Source organism: Odocoileus virginianus, chromosome 34 (genome assembly GCF_023699985.2).
Source record: "Odocoileus virginianus isolate 20LAN1187 ecotype Illinois chromosome 34, Ovbor_1.2, whole genome shotgun sequence".
NCBI lineage: Eukaryota > Metazoa > Chordata > Mammalia > Artiodactyla > Cervidae > Odocoileus > Odocoileus virginianus.
In genome coordinates, this window is record NC_069707.1 from 1813062 (window position 1) to 1826450 (window position 13389).

General features: G+C 55.8%; 1 long non-coding RNA gene across 1 annotated transcript; it reads left to right on the top strand.

Moving 5' to 3' along the window:
* Positions 1–2405: 2405 nt before the first annotated feature.
* Positions 2406–8883, top strand: LOC139032967 (uncharacterized). Its single transcript, XR_011485583.1, has 4 exons — positions 2406–2640; positions 2942–3080; positions 6080–6176; positions 6649–8883. It is a non-coding gene; the product is annotated as an uncharacterized lncRNA (long non-coding RNA).
* Positions 8884–13389: the final 4506 nt, after the last annotated feature.

Genomic DNA, 13389 nt, shown 5'->3' on the forward strand with positions numbered 1-13389 from the left:
CTACAGGAAAACAAGAATCACTTTCGCTTTATTAACTCCAACGATACATATAAATCCCAACTAAATCGTCTGTGCTGATAAGCATACTGAAGAGGAAGGTTCTTAGACAAAAGCAGGGTGAACCCTGCACCCCGACTCCCCCCAACCAGAAGGGGTGTCCCCATGGGGAGGGGAGGCCTGGCCGAAAGGACATCACTGCCCAGGGCGGCTTCTGGGGCTCCTCACTTTCTCAGAGAAGGGGATGGGTTCCCGCCGCCCTCAGGAGGGGGCATCTCCCGGGTTCATCGCACGATACTTGCTGAGGGCGTGCTGGGTTCTATGTGTGCGTCCAGGTGCCGGGTGGACGCAGGTGGATGCTACCTGGTCCAGGAGGGGAGACACCCGCACAGATCTGCCCTGCGGGGAGTCCTGCTGTAACCCGGGGGCGTGGAATGTCCTAGAGAGGGGCATTTCGGGCAGTGTCTACAGACAGGTGAAGTGTGAAAGGAGGCAGGGCAGGAGGACAGAGGCCGGTGGTGAGTGTGAGGGCCGTGCATGTTAGCTGCTGAGGGCGAGGTGGGGCGGACGCAGGGTGGGGGAGGCCCGGCCTGGGCTCGAGACTGGCAGCCGTGTCCAGCTCCTTGAAGGGGGGTTTGTTTTGGGGCCAGGTCCCAGAGTGACTGGGGTGACATGCTGGGGGGAGCAGACTGGAAGGGCCTCTGGGGACCCCTCCCCTCCCAGGAGAGGGGTGTGTGACTCCCTCAGAGTGGGCAGGGCTGCAGCAGACGCACGTCGGTGGGGACACCCAGGGGCCAGGTGACTGCCCCCATCAGGGCCGCTGGGCTGACCCCGAGGCCGGTGAGCGGGTCCAGAGGGGGCGATACAGAGGGCAGCTTCCTGCCCGGCCACAGGCCTGCTCCGAAGGCCCGTGCGCGGGTCCGGCGCTGCCTCCTACGTGGGGCGGGCAGGGTGAGCCCCCGCCCCGTCCCCGTGGTGTGAGGACCACGGCCGCCCCCGTGGGAAGCAGGCTGCTTCTGCCTTCGGTGCTTTGTGACCAGGACTCCTGAGACAGCGGCCTGAGGACCCGCACGTGCCCTGGCCGAGGAGGCTGCAGGGCTGACCCCGAGGACTGGCAGGGGCCGCGGGTGGGGGTCAGCACGCGGAGCAGCGGAGGGGCCAGGCTCGGGGCGGGGCGGCCGCTGGCGGTGGCGGCGCGGGCACAGACGTCTCCCTCCATGAGCAGCGGGTGCGAGCAGCTTCTCCTCTACAGGAGCCCACGGGCCGGCCGGCCACCCCCAGCGACCCCCGGAGCTCCCGGCTTGTCAGCCAGCCGGGCGCCGGTGCCGTCTGGAGTCAGGAGGGAGGCTCCAGAGTCCTCGCTGTCCCCTCTTCTCTCTGCGTAACGCAGGCCGAGTGATTTAACTTTTCAAAGCCTCAGTTTCTCCATCTGCAGAATGGCCTGCTGCAGCGGTGGCGCTGCCAAGAGGATTCTGTGGCTCTGGAGACCCCAGGACCAGGCTGCCTCAGCCCTGGGGAAGGGTCCGTCCCCAGCACCGACCTGAGCCTCGTGGGTGGGTCCCTCAGCACAGTGTCTGGTACCCGGCGGGCGCTGATCAAAGAGAGCGCAGGACTGAGAGAGCAGATGGAGCTGAGCGTCTGTGATTATGGCCCACGAAGCCAGCCCAGCGCCGGGAGGAGGCCCAGGGTCATCCCCGCCTGCAGCTCAGCCCAGGGCGGGGGTGGTCTCGGTCCAGCCCTCTCCCGGGATGCAGGCGGGGCACTGGCTTGAGGGAGCCTCGCAGAGCAGACCCACCGCCTCCCTGTGGGGTGGGAGGGTGGCTGCCCGTCTGTCCCCTGCCCGAGAGCCGGGGCAAGGGGGGGGCCCTACCCCCAGGCTACAGCCGTGGCTGCCTCGCCCTCGGCACCGTGGAATTGATGCTCAGACCCTGACTGGGCAAGCCGTCTTTGAAAACACTGTAATTAAACCCGAACCGCCAAGGGGCACTGGGAGTTCAGGGGACGGGCTGGAGGAGGTGGGGCGTGTGGTGGTGGGGGTCCGGCCCCTCCCCGGCCAGGGGCGCGGCCCGGCAGGAAGTTGCACAATGTTCTACCCGGGTCCAAGCACACGCGAGTTCAAAGGCGGGGAACAGTAGGTCGAATGTCAGTCTCCGAGGGATGAATTTAGGCCATTGTTTAAAATAAAACATTTGGTCAGAAAGCCCACGATTGTCCAAACACTAGAGGAGGGCCGGGGCCCCAGTGAGTCAGCGGGGGCAGCTCTGGCTGGGACGGGCCAGCGGCCTCACACTGCCCTCGGGCGGGAGGCGTCCTGCCCCCGAGGCAGAGGATCAAACGCCGCTGGGCTTGGGGTCAAAGGCCTGGGAGGCCTCCCTGGGCACAGGGTTCCTTCCCGGCTCCGGCTCCGGCTCCGGCTCCGTCCTGCGGGTGGCTGGAGCCGCTCACAGGAAAGTGTCCCGGGCACCCCCATGCAGAATTCCCCCCCAGGGTTCCCCACTCACAGGACCCTTGGGGGCTCTTAGGACAGGGCAGCCCATGAGAGACGGTGGGTACCGTTCTCCAGGCTGCAGTGTGGACAAAGACAACGTGAAGCTGACTTGAGTCCGGGTGTGAGACCGCTGAGCTTGGGTGTAGGGGGACGGGGTGAGTCCAGACGTCTTTCAGCTCCTACAACTGGACGCGGCACAGCCAACCCGGGGTGGGGGTGGGGGGCAGGCTGGCATCCAGGAAGGTGATGGGCACAGCTCCGACCATGTTGGACTAGAAGCCATTTGGGGCGTGTGACAGGAGGGGCGTGTGAGGACTGTGTGTGTGTGTGGTTCAAAGCTCAGTGAAGAGATGGGGCTGGAGACTCTGAAAACTTATCAGCATTTGAATGAATGATGGCTCTGGTAAGAGGCGGCTTCCTGTGGCTCAGAGGGTAAAGAATCTGCCTGCACTGCAGGAGACCCGGGTTCGATCCTGGCGTCAGGAAGATCACCTGGAGGAGGGCATGGCAACACACTCCAGTATTCTTGCCTGCAGAATCCCAAGGAGCCTGGTGGGATACAGTCCATGGGGTCGCAGGAGTTGGACACGACTGAGTGAGTAACACTTCACTCTCTGAAAAGAGGAGGCCAGGAGGGCAGGGATAGGGGAAGGGGGTGGAGCGGGTGGCCCGGGACCGGTGCGAGAGGCACTGCAGTTGAGGGTCCAGCAGGGCTGAGAAGGACCCCCAGACAGCCCCTCAGCCCTGCACTCAGGACACGCTGCTCCACCCCTGCCCCCCCACCCCCCCCGGGCTCCCCTGGCTGGAGTGGCTCGCTCCGTGTCTCTGAGTGTCCTGTCTGGGGCTGGGTGGGTGATTTTAGAAAGTCTGATGGAGAAGAACTCAGGTGATCATGTGTAGTTTGTTGGGTGACGGGGTCCAGGGCGAGGAGGGGTGATGACCAGCATCTCCGGCACAGGGGGACCTGGGATACCCGGGCGAGTAAAGGAGCTCAGATCCCATCCTGTTCCTCACCAGTTCCTATCAGTTCAGTTCAGTCGCTCAGTCGTGTGCAACTCTTTGCAACCCCATGGACTGCAGCACTCCAGGCCTCCCTGTCCATTACCAACTCCCGAAGCTTACTCAAACTCATGGTGATCTAGTCGGTGATGCCATCCAACCGTCTCATCCTCTGTCGCCCCCTTCTCCTCCTGCCTTCAATCTTTCTCAGCATCAGGGTCTTTTCCAACGAGTCAGCTCTTCACATTAGGTGGCCAAAGTATTGGAGCTTCAGCTTCAACCACAGTCCTTCCAGTGACTATTTCCCAATGACATATGGTATTTCACGTCCCAACCTCAGTTTCCCCATCTGTGGAAGGCACCTGCATGCTGAATGAGTGCTGAGTGAGCTCGTGCAGGTGAAACTCTGGGTCCAGGTTGGCCTGGACCCCCTCTAAGGGCCGGTGGCAGGGGTACAGCAGGATGAAAAGCCTTGAGAGCTCACGGCACTGGGTGTTAAGGGGCACCGGCATTTGTGCAGTGCACATCCTGGAGCACCATCCAGGACCGCTCGCCAGGTGAGCTCCAGATCAGATGAAGACCTGGAGGAGGCATGAGCAGCCCCGGAGCTGCTCGGGTCTGGGGCAGATGGACCCAAGGGCCTGGCGGTCCAGGCCTTCTCTGAAGAGCTGCATCTTCAGTTCTGATGGGTAAGTGGGGCCCAGAGGAAGGAGGGCACAGAGTGAGCAGGGGCCATGGGGTCCGGGGACAGCGTGCCTGTCCGGCCGGTTCTCCCAATCATCCATCATCTCCCAGGAAGTGCTGTGTCTCCAGAGTCCACGGCTGCTTCCATGACACGGGGTGCTGGGGAATTATCCCCCGAACGGGTGAGCTTCTTATGACCCAACGTGTGAGACACATCCTGAATGTTTTCTGTTTCATTTCTTCCTTGAAAGAGAACCTCAAGGAAGAGATAGAGCAGGAAAGAAAGGACTGGTTTCTGTGTCGTTCCCCTTCCCGGTCCTACGACCTGGTCACCAGCCTCAGAGCCGCCCCGGATGCAGGCACTTCTGACAGTCTCATCACAACCCTAGCGCAACGTTGGTTTGTAGTCAGTCGCCATTTAATAAACATGTTCTGGAAATTTTCGTAGAAAAATGATCTAAACACTGAAATTATAAAAGGACAAAGCCTGGTTTCCTCTCTCAGTCTCCCTAACAAGGACCTGCCCTAGGCCAAACGCTCAAGCCAGCCTTAAATTATATCTGGGCTTTTGATATCATCAGCTCAATAATAGTGCCTGTCTTGCCACAATTGGAAAGGTATTGTCCTGTAAAATCCTCATTCTTCAGCCAGGATTTCCTTTTCTTCTTTTGAATTCAGGGTGAATTCTAGCCAAACAAACAGCTGTGAAATCTGGAATGTCCCACTTCTGTTCGGAGATGAGGGTCTCTCTTTGTGAGGCTGGATTAGTGACGCTGGCAGTCTTACTGATTTATTTGCAAATGGGGAGGGAACTGGCACGCAGGCTCCAATGTGCTCTGCCAATCACCCAGGGCTCCTCTCTGCACTTCCTATCGAGACAGACAGATTTTAAACGCTTGAGCAGATTTCAGCATGGGCTGAGTAGCCAGCAACGCGACCCTGAGCCAAGTGGGCAGGGAGGGTGTGCCTGCCCACGCCCCGGCCTCACGGGCTCCGACTGGGCTCAGCTCGCGTCCTGGGCCCAGAACCCGATCACGTGCCGTGGAGGAGCCCAGATGACGGAGAACACAGGTGCAGGGCCTCCGTCCTGAGCCAGGGAGCCCTGCCTAGAGAACGCCGAGCCGGCCGTGACGTGCGGCTTACCAAACAGGCGGCGGGAGGCTGGGGAGCAGCTCGCCGAACAGGCCGAGGAGGCAGAGCCCGGCCGCGCTGACCAGCAGACCAGACCCCAGGCCTGAGCGCCTGGTGCCCCTGCTGCTGTGTCTGGCATGGACCTCTCTGCGTGTCGTCCCATTTGCGAAGATGAAGAATCAAACACGATTATGGATTTGAAAACACTTTACAGAAACTGCTCATTGTACAGGATATGCAAGTTGTAGGCAAATTACTAGGATAAAAGAGGATGGTGTTGTGTTATTGCTGGATAGACGTTTAAGAACAGCAAAACCAAAGACTGACAATGCGCACTTACGTTGCAAGAATAACCAAATAAAAAAGAACTAAGAGCGAAAACTTGCCCTCTCAGGTATTATAACCCAGTATGAGGTTATTTGAATCAGTGTGGTGAGGCAGGAATGAAAAAAGCATTTTAATGGCACAGAACGGAGAGTCTAGATTCGTTTCGAGCTAGTAAGAAAAACTGCAGATTATTTAATAAATGGTATTGGGACAGTCATTTATCTATTTGGGGGAAAAGCTACATTTCAATTCACAATATTTATAAAAATAATGTTCAGATAAAAAATTGAATGTTATAAAAGATCTTAAAACTAATGAAGGCAAATAACTGAGTATATTTCAGTTTTCAGGAATAGATAAGGCCCTCCCAAGTAAGCAAGACCCAAAGGAGACGAAGAAATGAAAGCCTGATGAATTTGACCACAGATAATTTGTTGTTTAATTTTCCAACAGGCTTTTATTTTCGTATCACACAGTTGGAGCAACAGACACCAGTCTGGCTTGCTGTGATCAGCAGATACCAAGCGACCTGGAGGCTGCGCCTTGAGAGGTCTGTGGGTTCTGCTGCCTCGGGTGGAAAAGTCCCTCCTAGACCCAAACCTGAGACACCCAGGTCCCGGGTCGGAGAAGCGAGGACCCAGCGGCCGACAGCCAGCGTCCGCTGCTTGCGAGTGAGGGGGGGGCCGTCCAGCAGGCTGAGCTCAGGACTGCAACCCAGAAAGCAAGACTAACCCCTGGATGGCTTTCAGCCGCTGCATTCTGGGGCGCTCATCACTCATCAGGAGACCTCAGAAGCACTCCTTCCCACAACTGTGCAGATCCCGTCCCATGGGATCTACTCGATTCTACCCCATGGGAACACACTGCTGTGTTCCATCAACACCGCCGGCTCCCGGGAGAGTCCCGGGGCGTCTCCACATTCAGGGACAATTGCAATATCTCGAGTATCGCTCCTCCTTCTTTCCGGCAATGCTCGTGGACCCCAGGGTAACTTTGTCTTTCCCTGTTTCTGTTTCATGCAGGAGAGAGAGCTCCACAGAGGGCAGACCAGGAACGCCCCTTTGTTTATGAGCAGAGACACCCAGCCGCGTGCCGGGAAGGTGAGGGCAAGCTGGGCTTCAGGCACAGGTGGATCCAGGCAGGAGTGCAGACTCAGCAAAAAGCAAAACCAAGCCACCCCAGGACACCCAGTTCCAGCTGAATTTCAGATGAAGAAAGTATAGCTTTTTAGCATAAGTGCATTCTGCCTCCTTCACCCAGAAATTCAGCTTCATCTGGGCAATTGCATTTACCAGGCAACTTCAACCCAGGGGCTGAGACAGGCATGGCTCCACCGCTCCTTATCCCGAGGTCTTCTCTGTTTATTGCTTTCTTCTGTAAGCCTCTGCTTCTCACCCTCTGGGAGGAGAGGTCTTTGTTTTCCAAGGACCGCAGGGGAACCTCGGGGCAGCGATGCCCACCCCTGAACCTGCCGGGTGGCCGGAGCTCTGAGCCCCTGGAGGCGGTTGTAGGGGAGTGGGTTCAGCCTCATTCAAACTCCAACCCTTTCCCATGGGAGAGGGGGGCTCTGGTGCCAGAAAACATTGGGTGGGGGGCATGATGCCAGCTGGACTCCTGACCCACTGTGGGGTCACGGCCTTCCTAGAAACAGGCAAACTCCATTCCACTGAGATCATTGCAAGTGTTGCTCTTGCTTTTAAAGGGTTTCTCCTATTTTAGTTCTTTCCCCTCATGTCCTCAAAGAACCCTTCTGGGCCAGCAATAGCACCCTGCTTTTCCATCCTGTAAATCGGCGCAGGCCTGAGGCACGTGGTCCTGGGGGACAGAGGCCGCGAGGCTGAACCCTCAGAGATGGAAACTTGATGCTGGCGATCACAGAGGACGCAGGAGAAGGCTCTGAACGCTGCTGCTCCAAGAGCTGTTGTTAAATTTAAACTTGGCTGAAAATTAGCCACCCTGGAAACTCATATAGCCAATGATAATAATAATAATTATTATATTTATTATAATAATTATAGCAGAAGCGTGTTCTGGGGTCAGAGCCAAGCCACGCGGGAACCACAGAGTCCCGGGCGGCGAGTACCTCCTGGGATGCGGGCAGCTCCCCTCACGGGGACGCGGGCCTCACTGGGGGCTGCTCTGTGGGGGGCCCCGGGGAGCCGGGTGGGGGCTCGTCCCGAGTCCGCAGCACAGCGGGGGCAGCAGGTGGACGCTGGCAGGAGCCAAGGCAGAAGTGGAGCCAGAGCCTCTGGGGGTTCGGAAGAGCGGGCCGCGGGGCGGGGCTGAAGAGGGGCTTAGCTCTGTCCCGCAGTGGCCTCTCATCGTGACTTACTGGGGAGACAGGGAGGGGAAACCCCAGAATCTCCCGGACTCGGGGCCTCAGCTCACCTGTGTGGGTGGGGAGGTTGGGTAAGCCCACCAGTCTCTGCCAGAGGCGGGAGGAAGGGGGCAGGCAGGGGACAGCGGACACACCCCCGTCCCTCCTGGGGCAGTTTTCTGAGCCATGAGGGGCATGAGCCAGCTTCCTGCTCATCCTGGATCAAGCCCTGCCCTTGGGGTTCCCACGGCAACATGTCCACTGAAGATCAAACACGAAGGGTAAAATAAAAGTGATCCGAACGCTCCTGCGGTGGCTCAGACGGTGAAGCGTCTGCCTGCAGTGTGGGAGACCCGGGGTCGATCCCTGGGTCGGGAAGATCTCCTAGAGAAGGAAATGGCAACCCACTCCAGTACTCTGGCCTGGAGAATGCCATGGACGGAGGAGCCTGGTGGGCTACAGTCCATGGGATTGCAAAGAGTCAGACACGACTGAGCGACTTCAATGTCAATGTCAGTGGCCTCTCATGCAAAGCCCATCCATCGCAGTTCTCAGAAAGCTGTCTGGTCAAGGGGGGCAGGGGCCAGAGGCCCCGGGGACGGGGCTGCCTCTACCTTCTGCCATTTCCCTGCTTCACCACCGGACAGTGGCTCATCCTTCTGAACCTTGGTCTCCTCGTCCCCCGTGGAATTAACACCAGCATCATTGGTTGAAGAGTAGAAGCAAAACTCATTTTCCCTGCCCTCTGCACGCTCCCCGTGAATGAGAAGAAGACAGGGGAGCCCATGGTGACCCCTCCAGCTGGCCCAGGGCGCTCCAAGCCCCCAGCAGGCCGCGGAAACCATTCATCTCCATGCACAGAGCTTACGATCCTGCAGTAAGATGGGAGTCATCTATCATGCCGTTGGTTAATAAATAATACATATATGTATAACTCAGGGATAAATTATTTAGTGCAAAGTATAAATATTGCAGGAGTTTAGGGAAATAAATAGCTGACTTTTTAATAAAAATTTTTTAGTTGTATTGTTAAGGATTAGGTTCAGTCGCATGTAGCAGAAAACATATATTTAATATAAGACAGACTTCAACTAGATAATGATTTACTTTTCTTTTCTGTAAAACAAATCTGGAGGTAGGCTGTCCAGAGCTGGTTTCTTTCACCTGCCTTCTCCCATTACGGGGAACCTGGGCCTCTTCTGTCTTTCTGCTCCAAATTTCCTCATGGTAGCAAAATGTCTGCTGTGGCTGTGACCATCACATCTACATTCCATCTAGCTGACTCAGTCACCTTTACATAGCTTTTCTGGAAGCCCCAGCCAACAACTTCTCACATGGCCATCCTTATAGCAAGAGCTGGGAAGCACACATGTTTCTGCTTCCAAGTTGCAGGAGTTCTGTGACCCAAAGGAGAAGGAAAAGAGGAACTGCTCTTGGATTCACAGTCGTGGGTGCCTGGTGTGAGCCCCTGACCATGTGAGATGCAGAGCCTGTCCCCGCCTTGTTCCCTCTGCTGCGCCCCCTTTCTCTCCACCCACCCCCTTCCCCCGTCCTTCTGGGCTCTGCCGAGTGTGTGTGACAGGCGGCCGCGTGGTGACCTGCTACCTGGACTGCCGGGCTGTCTGCCCAGCGAGCCGCCTCCTTCTCCCCGGTGTCCCCGGAGCCGCTGCAAACCCTGCAAGAGCCAGGGGTCCGCAGGTGTTTCCTGCTCTGAGCAGCTCACTGAGGCAAAGGAGAGAGGAGGGCTCGCGGGCTCCCGAGCCTCGGGGGCTGTGGGTGAATCATCACTTGACCCGAGGCCTTTTTCGGTTTTGTTTTGTTCTAAACACTGTAATCTACTCAGGCTGCCTTTTCACGGATCCCTAACCCACTGGAGTAATGACCACCTTCTCCTTAACAGAGGGCAGTGTTGACCCTGTGGCCCCTTCTCAGATGACTTTAATCGGATGGGGATGATGAGGTTCTATGTCTGAAACGAGATGGAGCAGGGACCTCACAGGTCCCCAGGTGACGGGCACCCTGACCCTGAAGAAGGAGCCCTGGGTGAGCCTGTGGCCAGTCTGGCTGGGACCATGGAAGTGATAGACTTTCTCTTCTTATCTTTTAGAGATCACTACTGGAGAAGGCAATGGCAACCCACTCCAGTGCTCTTACCTGGAAAATCCCGTGGATGGAGGAGCCTGGTGGGCTACAGTCCATGGGGTCGCTAAGAGTCGGACGCGACTGAGCGACTTCACTTTCACTTTTCACTTTCATGCACTGGAGAAGGAACTGACAATCCACTCCAGTGTTCTTGCCTGGAGAATCCCAGGGAGGGGGGAACCTGGTGGGCTGCCGTCTATGGGGACGCACAGAGTCGGACAGGACTGACGTGACTCAGCAGCAGCGTTGCATTTATGAGAATGCTAAAGGGCTTCCAGGGAGCTCAGTGGTAAAGAATCCAACTGCCAAGCAGGAGACCTGGGTTCCATCCCTGGGTGGGGAAGATCCCCCGCAGGAGGAAATGGCAACCCTCTCCAGTGTTCTTGCCTGGAGAATCCCGTGGATGGAGGAGCCTGGTGGGCTACAGCCCACGGGTGTCACAAACAGGAGAACACAACTGAGTGACTAACACTTTCACTTTCTCACTTTTGATGCATCTGATTGGGCTTCCCTGGCGGCTCGGCTGGTAAAGGATCCACCTGCAATGTGGGAGACTCAGATTTGATCCCTGGATTGGGACGATCCCATGGAGAAGAAAATGGTTACCTGCTCCAGTATTCTGGCCTGGAGAATTCCATGGACAGAGGAGCCCTGGTGGGCTACAGTCCACGGGGCTGAAAAGAATTGGACACGACTGAGTGACTTTCACTCCATCTAATTAGGTCTAACCATAAGGAATCACCATCTTTGGCCATTTTTAAACCTACAAGCATGGTATTTTTTCCTGGTTCAATGGATCTTTGTTCTCACTGTGTGAGTATTTCCATGAAAGGTGAGCAGCTTTTCCTCCGTGGAACTAATTAGTTGTGGGCTGTGCTACCTGCTGCTTCAGAGTTTTGAATCCAGCCCTCCCTTCTCTAACCGTGAATTACTGGCCTCGTTTTGCTCCCTGTCGCTGCAACTTTTCATTTTATTCTGCTGTCTCATTTCATCTGTGAATTCCTTTCTGTCATTCCTGATTCTCTTTACTTTTAGCCAAATTTCACTCAATTTATTATTGAAACACTTCTCCTATTACTCGGAATAGGAAGTAGGTTTTAAGAGGAGGTGTAACCTTGGTGCTTTGCGTGTGACTTCCCCCTCTCCGCTTCTTTTTCCTTTTCCGTCACAGCTGCGATGTGGTGAGCGGTCCCCATGATACCCTGCCTTGTCTCCCCCAACCCTCTCCCCCCCACCCCCCAACATCCAGTCCTTGGGAAATGACCCACCTTCAACATTCAGATCCGGGGACGCACAGTCCTTCCATCTTTACCGCCACCATCATCTTCTGCCCACGTGGCTGGAAGGGGCTTTCGTATCAGTCTTCCTGCTTCATGCCCTGCTCCCTGGAACGGATTGTCTGCCAAGCAGCTGTCACCTCCTCTCATTGCCCCGAGCTTCTATTAATGACTACTTTTGGGGAATCCAGAAGGGCACACCACTTGTGACAACTCTAATTTAAAAATTTAATTTTGAAAAGTATTTATTAGATTGAGTATTCCATCTTTCACTGAGAAATTTCAATTATCTAGACTCGGTGACTACTATTCAACTTGCACATGGAAACTCGATCATTCTGCTTAATTTTGGTGGTGTCAGGCTGTCTTTTTCTAGTATATAATACCACCCTCGTAGTGACAATTATGGAAGTTCAGAACAATGCTCCAGGCCTCTGAAATCTGACGTGACACAAATTTACAACCAACCTTCTAGAATTCCACTTTCCTTCCTCAGCTTTATGCAGATCCTAGATGGTCAGGATTTATTTCTGTGAGTGACTCTTTAATAGTTTTCTTTGAAGGACAGAGAAAGAGGCTCTTAATCTCTCTCTGGCGTCACTGAATCCCACCTGGCGGGCCGCTGACCTGAGTGACTGGGGCATGCGGGAAAGGCCGAAGCTTGAGCTGCACTTTAGACGTGAGGGACCCGGGGGCACCCTGTCCCCTGGGTGAGGAGGCAGGGGTGTGTTCTGCGTGTCGTCTAGGAGCACAGGACCCTCACCCACACCCCCTCTGCGACTCCAGCCTACTATTTGTGAAGCCCTGGCACTGTTAAGAATCTCAGGGCTATAAAAAATAAAAATTAAAAGAGTAATAAAGAGCCATACTAGGACAGTATGAGGGTAAAAAGGAAAAAGGGGGGGAAGAGAGGGAGGAAGAAAGAAAAAAGAGAAGAAGAAGAAATTTTTTTAATTAAAAAAAATGAAAATTATATATGAGAATCTAGAGAGATGGTGCTAACGACCTTATGGGCAGGGCAGGAGAGACACAGACGTACAGACCAGACTTCTGGACTCGGTGGGAGGAGAGGGTGGGATGACCGAGAGGCTGCCGAGACGCAGCGGGAACCGGGGAGCTGGGGGAGGCAGGTGCCTGACGCAGGGCACCCAGGGCTGGTGCTCCGCAGCAACCTCGAGGGGTGGGGTGGGGACGGAGGGGTCAGCGGGGCTCTGGATGGAGGGGACACGTGTCTGTCCTCGGCCGGTTCATGCTGATGTGTGGCAAAAACCATCACACTGTTGTGAGGTGTAGCTATCTTTCAGTTGAAATTAAAAAACAGATTAAAAACCAGAGAGAGACTCTCAGGGCTCATGAACATTATTTCAGCAGGATGGAGACACAGAAGCAGGACTGAAACTGGAGTGAGGTCACTGCGTGCTTGCTCTGCCTCTGATGAGTTGTCGCGAGTGAGTCGACGGGCAAGGACGCTTCGGAGCCTTAAATCAGCCGTGACGACACCCGGCAGACAGGCAGGGCTGGTTTGCTGCAGGCCAAGGACTCCGCTCACCGTGGTGTGGCCTCCATGCTCCCGGTCGCCTTCTTCCTTGTCTTTCTAGCAGGTATTCCTCCTTCTCCAGCCAGGCCTGCGGCCCCGGAACAAACCCAGTCAGGAGTACACACCCTCCTGGGCCCTGCTCACCCGTGTCCTCCAGGAACCTTCCAGAAACTCTGGGGATCACAGGCCGTCCAGCTCCCACCTAGCTGTGTTTCGGGTAACCAAGAGGTGGCCCAGAGTTTCCCTCCCCTTCAATCCAGGGAACACTGTCTTTTGAGAATAAGGTTTCTCGTACAACTGCAGCCATCTTATCAGGAGATGTCAAGGACTTGTCCCAAGAAGACTCCTTATTTGGAGCAAAGCTGTCAGGAAGGGGCTGTATTCACACCCGACGTTCCGTGGATGTAGCGGTTTCATCCCTGCAGGAACGTGCCGGGCGTGTTTCCACCTGCACACGGGCAGCGCCTTTGCCTGAAGGACAACCTGGCAG